This window comes from Triticum dicoccoides, chromosome 6A (assembly GCF_002162155.2).
Source record: "Triticum dicoccoides isolate Atlit2015 ecotype Zavitan chromosome 6A, WEW_v2.0, whole genome shotgun sequence".
NCBI lineage: Eukaryota > Viridiplantae > Streptophyta > Magnoliopsida > Poales > Poaceae > Triticum > Triticum dicoccoides.
Window position 1 is genome coordinate 323986387 of NC_041390.1, and position 9876 is coordinate 323996262.

The window sequence follows — 9876 nt, forward strand, 5'->3', positions numbered from 1 at the left end:
AAAGTATTAAGGTAAACCTAACCATAGCATGAAACATATGGATCCAAATCAGCCCCTTACGAAGCAACGCATAAACTAGGGTTTAACTTCTGTCACTCTAGTAACCCATCATCTACTTATTACTTCCCAATGCCTTCCTCTAGGACCAAACGATGGTGAAGTGTCATGTAGTCTACGTTCACATAACACCACTAGAGGAGAGACAACATACATCTCATAAAAACATCGAACGAATACCAAATTCACATGACTACTAATAGCAAGACTTCTCCCATGTCCTCAGGAACAAAAGTAACTACTCACAAAGCATAAACATGTTCATAATCAGAGGGGTATTAATATGCATATAGGATCTGAACATATGATCTTCCACCAATTAAACCAACTAGCATCAACTACAAGGAGTAATTAACACTACTAGCAACCTACTAGCACCAATCCCGGGCTTGGAGACAAGAATTGGATACAAGAGGTGAACTAGGGTTTTGAAAGGAGATGGTGCTGATGAAGATGTTGTTGGGGATTGCCCTCTCCCGATGAGAGGAGCGTTGGTGATGACGACGGCGATGATTTCCCCCTCTGGGAGGGAAGTTTCCCCGGCAGAACAGCTCCGCCAGAGCCCTAGATTGGTTCCACCAGGTTCCGCCTCGTGGCAGCGGAGTTTTGTCCGAGAAGATGGCTTATGATTTTTTTTCCCATTGAAAGACTCCATATAGCAGAAGATGGCCACCAGAGGGCCACCAGGGGGGCCACGAGGGAGGGGGCACGCCCCCCACCCTCGTGGGCAGGGTGTGGCCCCCCTGGTGAAGTTCTTGCTCTCAGTATTTTATATATATTTGGAAAACATCTTCCGTGAAGTTTTAGGACTTTTGGAGCTGTGCAGAATAGGTCTCTAATATTTGCTCCTTTTCCAACCCAGAATCCCAGCTGCCGGCATTCTCCCTCTTTACGTAAACATTGTAAAATAAGAGAGAATAGGCATAAGTATTGTGACATAATGTGTAATAACAGCCCACAATGCAATAAATATTGATATAAAAGCATGATGCAAAATGTGTTATCATCATGCAACCCGTTTTAAAACTCAACTAAATAAATTGCATCGATCTTTGGTCCATTTAAACTGAGGGAATTCACATGGTGATTCTCTTTATAACATATCCTCCCAATATTAGGGAGCTATATCAAATATTCCTTTAATTTGGAATTTATCACAACACACTTGCAAAATAATCCCATGCCTTTTCATCTTCGAGTTGATCCCGAAACCTTGCCGACAATTCCTTCTCCATTTTTTGAGGCTCCTCCAAAAATCTTAACATTTCAGACACTTCTAGTTCCTAGTCCTTGTTCAAACCTTTTTGACCTTGAATTTAATTCTTGTAATCATGTCCACTCCTATTTTTCGTTGACCGTCCACATTTTTGTGAGTACGGGGAAATTATCCCCATGCCCAGATTCCACCCCTACCTTCTCTTTCTTTTCTTTATCTTTCTCTGTTTTGTTTTAAAATGGGAAAAGAATAAAGAGAAGAGAGAGACCAGCCCTTTTAACCTTAGGCCCAGCAGCAGCTAGTCCGGCCTCTTGGACCTCCCAGGCCCAGCCTCCAGTGGCCCAAGGCCCAATCGCGCCCCTTTTAACCCTAGCGAGCCTTCTCCTCCCTCGACCTTTTTCCTCCAACGCTGCAACCTTCCTCTCCCGATCCCCATCTTTTCCCCTGGAGCGCCGTCGAGCCTTCGTCCCTCTCCCTTGATGCCTCCTTTTTCCTCGCGAGGCCCCTATCGCCAAGCCTTGCTGACTCCAGCGAGGCCATGCCTCCCCTCTGCCGCCTCGCACGCAGGAGCCCCGCGCCCGAGCCCCGAGCGCTGCTTCGCCCTCCTCTGGCACCGTCCATCGCCCTCGCGCCTCCTTCTCCTCCGCGCCGGCGACCTCCTGCTGCCTCCTCCACCACCAGTTCAGGCCAGCTCCACCGCCCTGTCCGTTCCTGGCCGAACCTCTTCGACAGGACCCCATCCCTGCCTCTGGTTCCTCCACCATCGCGCCTCGTCCTTGCCTCCTCTACCGACCGCGCCGGCCACCGGAGTCGTCGACAGCCGAAGCCCGGCCACGTCGCAGCCCCAGCTGCCGGCGACCTCGCCTGGACCCGTCAAGCTCCGCCGCCCAACCTGCATCATGCCGCTCATCGGAGTCCCTCTGCTGCTCCCCTGTGTCAAGTTTTCTGCTGCATCGTCGTCTGCATCCACCATGGCGTCGCCTCTGCTCGAGCAGATGAACAACAGCGTCCGCCGCACGCTTCCTTTGCATCGTCACGCCCGTGCCAAGTCCCGTCTCCGCCCTGCATCCAGCCGCCTTCCTGCACGCGGGTGCCCACTGCTAGTCTCGTGCTAGGACCCTCCTCCTCATGGCCATGGTGTCCGTCGTGGTTGTACACATCTTGTTGTTGCTTCGTCGGCCGCCTCCCTTCGTTGACCACCAAGAACCGAGGCCTATTGTGTTTCTTCATTTGGATGCGTCAAGTTCCTCTTCTAGCCGTGCATGCCTCTAGATTCGTCCAAGTTCCGACGATGCTTTTGTACAACTATGCCGCGGAGACCAAGACCGGCAACTCCACACGAGAGCCCGAACGACTACTTGCACGATGATGCGAGTACAAGTACCCTCGACGTGTTTTTCACCAAGTACCGCGACACCCAGATCCCTCGGATCAGTCAAGCTCATCTATGAAAATGTGTATCACCGTTGTCAAGTACCCCTACACGCGAAGACGCCAAGACCGTTTCCGGATTCATCAAGTACCGCTACTGATGACTTGAACCCCTACGAAAACGTGTTCCACTACCATCGCCGGGATTGCGAGAACCTCTACCGATGACCTTGGAGAGCGAATGACGACCGTCGTCGAAGACCCGTGTAACGCATGCGTCAAGTACCTCTACGGAAGACCTGAACGCCTACGGACGTGTACGACTACCATTGCCCGAAGAACCGTGGTTCACAAGCGTCATGATGACTACCGTTGAACGTGGATTCGTCAAGTTCTCGATGACCATGTACCACTACTGCTTCGCGAACAAAAATGACTACTTCCTCACTGAGATGTGTACCACTACTCCCACTATCGTCGCGAGAACATCTACTTCCACTACTTCCTATACGCCAACTTGATCCGTTCCGAAAATGCACGCTTCAAAGGTATAACCTCCGAGACGACACCCGTGAAGGAATGTTATGTGTTGCATGAAATGCTCGCATTTGCACCGTGCCCGACGTGTTTCTTGCATGTTCCCCATTGCCATACTGTCGTCTCGTGGGACACCCGGTCACCGGGATCACCCCACCATCTTTTGACATGCTTACGTCACTTTTTCTTTTGCATCGGTATCTCCATGAGCTACCGGAACCGATATGTTCCCATGGCATCATTTTTGGATTCGTCACCATGGCACCCTTTCTTTCCACCACGGTGAAAAATGCTTCATAATGCTCTTATCAACATTTTCTTTAAAATTGCATAAACTTGCATATGTCATCCGCATCATGATAACAACTTCAAGAATGTTTAAATTGTTGCTTGCTTGAATTGCTAAATGCATATGAGGTTTTACCGCAATTGTTGCTTGTTGTTCTGGCCTAATTTAAACTTGCCTAGTTAGGTAGTTTTATTATGCTTCACCTCTTGCCATGTTTAATAACATTTAACATTGTTGGGTACATAAATGAGAGGAACTAAATAATTGACGTGGTGTTTCATCAATATGCAACGGAGTTGCATATTGAGATCCACTTAATTTGTAGGATTGTTTATGCATTTTGCCCTGACATGCCTCATTAAACCGGACATGCATCATACTTGGTTGTGCATCATGCCATGTTGATGTGATGGTTGTTTACCATGTTGTTTGCTTCTTTCCGGGTTGCTTCTCTCGATAGATTCGGTTTTGTTGCGGAGTTGTGAGGATCCGTACGTGTACGTACGTTTGTCTTCTTCATGGACTCATTCTTCTTCCTTGGGGGATCTCAGGCAAGATGACCATACCCTCGAAATCACTTCTATCTTTGCTTGCTGGTTGCTCGCTCTATTGCTATGCCGCGATACCTACCACTTGCTATATCATGCCTCCCATATTGCCATGTCAGGCCTCTAACCCACCTTTCCTAGCACACCATTGTTTGGCTATGTTACCGCTTTTGCTCAGCCCCTCTTATAGCGTTGTTAGTTGCAGGTGAAGATGAAGTTTGTTCCATGTTGGAACATGGATATGTTCGGATATCACAATATCTCTTATTTAATTAATGCATCTATATACTTGGTAAAGGGTGGAAGGCTCGACCTTATGCCTGGTATTTTGTTCCACTCTAGCCGCCCTAGTTTCCGTCATACCGGTGTTATGTTCCTTGATTTTGCGTTCCTTACACGGTTGGGTGTTATTGGAACCCCTTGACAGTTCGCTTTGAATAAAACTCCTCCAGCAAGGCCCAACCTTGGTTTTACTATTTGCCTCACCACCACCTACTTTTCCCTTGGGAGTCACGCTCCTGAGGGTCATCTTTATTTTAAACCCCCCCGGGCCAGTGCTTGTCTAAGTGTTGGTCCGAACCTGTCAGCCGCCGGTGGCCACCAGGGGCAACTCTGGGCTGGCCTACCGGAATGTTGGACAATCCGGTGTTGCCCTGAGAATGAGATATGTGCAGCTCCTATCGGGATGTCGGCGCATTGGGCGGTCTTGCTGGTCTTGTTTTACCGTTGTTGAAATGTCTTGTAACCAGGATTCTGAGTCTGATCGGGTCTTCCTGGGAGAAGGAATATCCTTCGTTGACTGTGAGAGCTTGTGATGGGCTAAGTTAGGACACCCCTGCAGGGTTTGAACTTTTGAAAGCCGTGCCCGCGGTTATGGGCAGATGGGAATTTGTTAATCTTCGGTTGTAGAGAACTCGAAACTTAACTTAATTAAAATGTATCAACCGCGTGTGTAGCCGTGATGGTCTCTTCTCGGCAGAGTCCGAGAAGTGAACACGGTTCCTGGGTTATGCTTGGACGTAAGTAGTTTCAGGATCACTTCCAGTTTACAATTGTTCTTTGCTTCTCTTCTCGCTCTCATTTGCGTAAGTTAGCCACCATATATGCTAGTGCTTGATGCAGCTCCACCTCACTACCTCTTCATACCCCTTAAGATTAAATAGTCTTGATCTCACGGGTGTGAGATTCCTGAGTCCTCGTGGCTCACAGATACTTCCAAACAGTTGCAGGTGCCGACGATACCAGTGCAGATGACGCAACTGAACTCAAGTGGGAGCTCCATGAAGATCTTGGTCGTTGTTTTGTTTTGTTTCCTTTTGATCAATAGTGGAGCTCAGTTGGGACGATCAGGGATCTAGCATTAGGGGTGGTGTTTCTTTATTTTGATTCCGTAGTTGGACCTTGATTGTATTCTGGATGATGTATGATATTCATGTATTGTGCGAAGTGGCGATTGTAAGCCAACTCTTTATCCCTTTCATATTTAGTACATGTGATGTGTAAAGATTACCCCTCTTGCCACATGCCTACTATGCGGTTATGCCTCTAAGTCATGCTCTGACACGTGGGAGATATAGCCGCATCGTGGGTGTTACACTAACTAAACTAAGGCGGCCCCACCTGTCATTGACCCAGGGGAGGTCAAACCCCTGGTGAACCGAGGCTAAATGTCCGGCGGCTCGACGCTGGCGAAGCCAGACATGGCGGCGAGGTGCGGGATTCCTCCTCCGGCGACCAAATGGCCGGCGGAGGGCATCTATGTGACGCGGGCACTCATCCGTGTCGAGCGGTGGCGGTGGTTGGGACTGGGGTGGCCGGATCCATCGCCGGCGTCGACCTTGGTGGTTGCTGGAGCTCGGGTGAGCTCAGGGTCGATGCTCCGGCGACCGAGGAAGCTCGTGCGGGGAACCTACGTGCTCTACGCGGCGTGGGGAGGAATCTGAGCGCGACGGCCGGACCATTTGGTGGCCGGAGACACGGCGGCGGCGAGCACAGGCGGCGACGCGTGCGAGCGAGTAAGGTGCGGTGGCTACGGTGCACGAGAGCAAGAACGGAGAGGGGGAGAAGGGTCAGTGGCTAACGGCGAGTGCAGGGAAGAGAACGACGAGATCGGGGTCGGGCTGGAGACGTCGTGAGGTCACCGGCAATCTCGCCGACTAAGCGGGGAAGAAGTTGATAGGGCGGCGATGCAGGGCAAATGAGCGCTCGGGTCTCGGTCGAGGCGAAGTGGCAGATGACGGTGGAGATCATGGCAGCACGGTGGGGGGCGAGGGGAGCACGGTAGGCGCGGTGGTACCGAGGAGAGGATCTGCGGCGTCGCGCTATCCCGGGTCACGGGCAGGAAGCTCGCGTGGTGCGCTGTGCGTGCGTGCGCGTCAGGCACACACCTCTCATCCTTCTGGCGAGAGGAGGGGGATGACTGGCAAGACGGCCTGGTGGGTTGGGCTGCTTCGGCTTGGCCGAGTGGGCTACACAAGTATGGCCAGGTAGTTCTCTCTCTCCCTCTTTTTCTGTTGTTTTGCATTTTCTGCAGTTTGTTTTGATTTAGTTTTAGACACTAAATCATTTTTGTTGCTTCTGATAATTCTTGTAGGGACTAGATGGATTATTCCAAAGCCCTTCACCAAAGATCAGAATTATTGGACATATATTAATTAATTAACAAATAGTTATATCCAATGCAAATAGTTATTGATTTAATTCAAAGGCCCAAAATAAATATCTCTGGGATTCCAAAAATATTGTTTTGAGTTTTACCTCTTGCCCATATTTTGAGAGACTAAGAGGAACATTTTCTTGGACTTCTTTGAAAAGATTTCAATGTTGATTATTTCTTAAGTGATTTCTGAGGGTTCCAACTAACCTCAATTCAACTTTCAAAATTTAGACATGATGCAAGATGCTCTCAAATAAAACTAATATAATTATTTACAGACAAGTATTCTATGGTTGTGACAACTCACCCCCACTAAACATAAATCTCGTCCCGAGATTCAAGACGTGAGGTAAGAAGACAGAGGGGACACGGATTTGACACAGTCTTCACGATCCATTGCATTTCTCGAAGATGTTGATTCATTGCTTCAAATTGATCTTGATGTCTTTTCTTTCGAGAACTCCATCCAACACGACGACGACAAAAAGAAACTCTACAGGAATCGATCTCCTCGAAGGTCGAGCACTCAGGATCAACTCATGGAGTGAGACGTTGAAACATCTCTTGAGCTAAGACACAAAACACACGTCGAGAGCAATGGCAAGAGGTATATGAGAACGGTTTGATTGGGTAGGCGAAAATACCATGATTAAGATGATGGTGCATGGTTTCAAGATAGTGAGGGAATAATTGCCATGATTCCATAACGGGGCACCTTAGGGAAGGTGACTCGTAGAATTATTCCCTTAAGTGGCAAATAGAATTACTTTTGACATAGAGATCATTGAGACTCTTTATACAAGCCTCAGGCAATCAATATCGATCATTTGAAGGAGCTCAAAAGAATGACATACTCGGACTAGAATGGATGATGTGGACGACCTTGTTGAAGACAACGCAATGGATGATTTTTCTTATCATCGGAAATGGATGGGACCCATGGTAAGTCCACTTTTGAAGATGATCTTGGACAACAACTGCTGAGAAGGGCATCCCATGGGAAATTGGCACATGGCGGTGCAAGCTGGGAACAAAATGCAATTGTTGGTAATGTTCCAACCATCATATCTGCCTGAGATTCAGATCCGATTGGTGATAGGATACTTCAGACTCAGCATGTCTGAAAAGAAAGTTTGCAACACAAATCGACGAGATGACATTACGAGATTCTTGGGAAATGAACTACGATAGCAAGCTCCAAAACACGAGCTGGTTCTGCTACATACATGTGAGCATGTTGTCCAGGACAAGAATGACCACATAGTAGTCTTATTATAAATAACTATCGAGTTCAGGTTAGGATCCATCATCAAGGATTTTGAAGTCTCTACGCGCGCTAGACTTCTTTTCCTTGAACAAGTCAATCAGTGGCTTGGTGTGCTAAGGATACTTGTAGAATGAAGGTTGCAAGTCTCCAAACCATAGAATACTTCACACATATGCATGACTGACATGGGATGATTCTAGAGGAAGCAAAACAAAACAAGCTTTCTCAAATTCATGGTGGCAACTTGCACCTAATGGACGTGAACTTGGAGAAATTCTCTTCTTACACTAAGCATATACTTCATGAACGGGACATGAAGATAATGCTTACAAAAGTTTCCAACACTAGCATTAATGTTCAATATAATCATGGAGATGATAAATATGCTGCTGATGGGCTCAACAACAATCCATCCAGGCTTCCATATAAATGGAATTCCACAATTAATTCAACACTATGATTGCAGTGGTCAGACCCAAAAGATATAACGGTGTATGCTCGAGGAATCAACCACGAGTAAGACAACATTACAAACATCGTTGGTTCTGATTTGATTTGACGATAGCCCATACTCAAATCAAAGATTGGGTAAGACAATAGGTCCAACAACTGATCACGAGGACCAGTTGATGAAGATATCATCTTTCTTCAACACACATACATAGAAGATATCCCTTAGAGATGAAATAAGTTAGGCAAGAATTTATCTTCCAACTATCCAAGTTGTTGTTTAACATAACCAACTAGCTCAAGGGTATCCAACACAGATTCTTGGAGAAGGGGTGCTTTACAAGAAACCAACTTGATCACGAGCTCATCATAATAATCAGGGGACAACCTGGTGATACTTCCGAGAAGATAATTAGAAAATCATGAACCACCGATATACTACTAAGGTCGAGAACAATCTAACTTTTCAGGGCAAGACGATATGATCAAGGGAGCGAGGGATTAAAACAATCCTAACTCATTGATCGAAGAGTGCACCAGGAAAGATGGGCTAGGTAGCACAATCTATCTTATGATGATAATTCAATAACCTTCACGCTAGGAATGGAGTTATCGTCCATTAAATACCAAGCAACAGGGTTGCCAGGGGTATTGATTTCACACATCACGTTTCATTTGTCGGTATTCCGGTTGCAACAACACGGGGACCGAGGAATGAACAAGGATTGCGAGAAGTATCACTACGCAAGAATTCATAAGTGGTGGTGCAATACCTATGATATTCTCGACATAACGGGGGTAATACTCCAGGGTAGAGCAGACTAGAGGCTGGGTTGGCATTCTTAAACTGCGGAATACAACTACTTTGACCCAATCCTAGATATGGACGAGGTACTGGAGTTTGATTCTCCTAGACATTCTAGAATAGAATGACTTGACGAACCACACGAATAATAGGCATCGATAACATGAATGCACCACTACTCTTGACCAACAATTGACAGACAAAGGTCAGATAACAACTAAAGAGGGACAACTCAAAGGAACATATATCTTTCTGAGTTGTTGATGCATAGATTAGTATGTCGAGCAAAGCTCAACATCTCTTCCGGATAACCCATGCAGAACGGTAGAACTAGCAGATTCACAATATAATAGAGAACTCACCAAGAGCACTTTGGTTGCGGTATTTTGGTTCAAAGGAACTTCTGCCATGTGCGGTTCATGATATTTGGAAGAAAGAAATACCACATACCTCTAGGACTATCTCAAAGGTTACTAATATCCTAAGGGAAGTAGCAAACACTATGAAAATGAAGTAAGTAGGGTGAATCTCGGGTTCAAGAACCCAGGAATATAATGCCTACTAACTAAGGGCATCACGCGATGCTTTCGAGTATGATGGCTAGAATCATCACATTGGGAACATAGAACATGGCTAGATTACTAGGTGGTCCTGTAAGACACCTAGAGTCATAATAATAT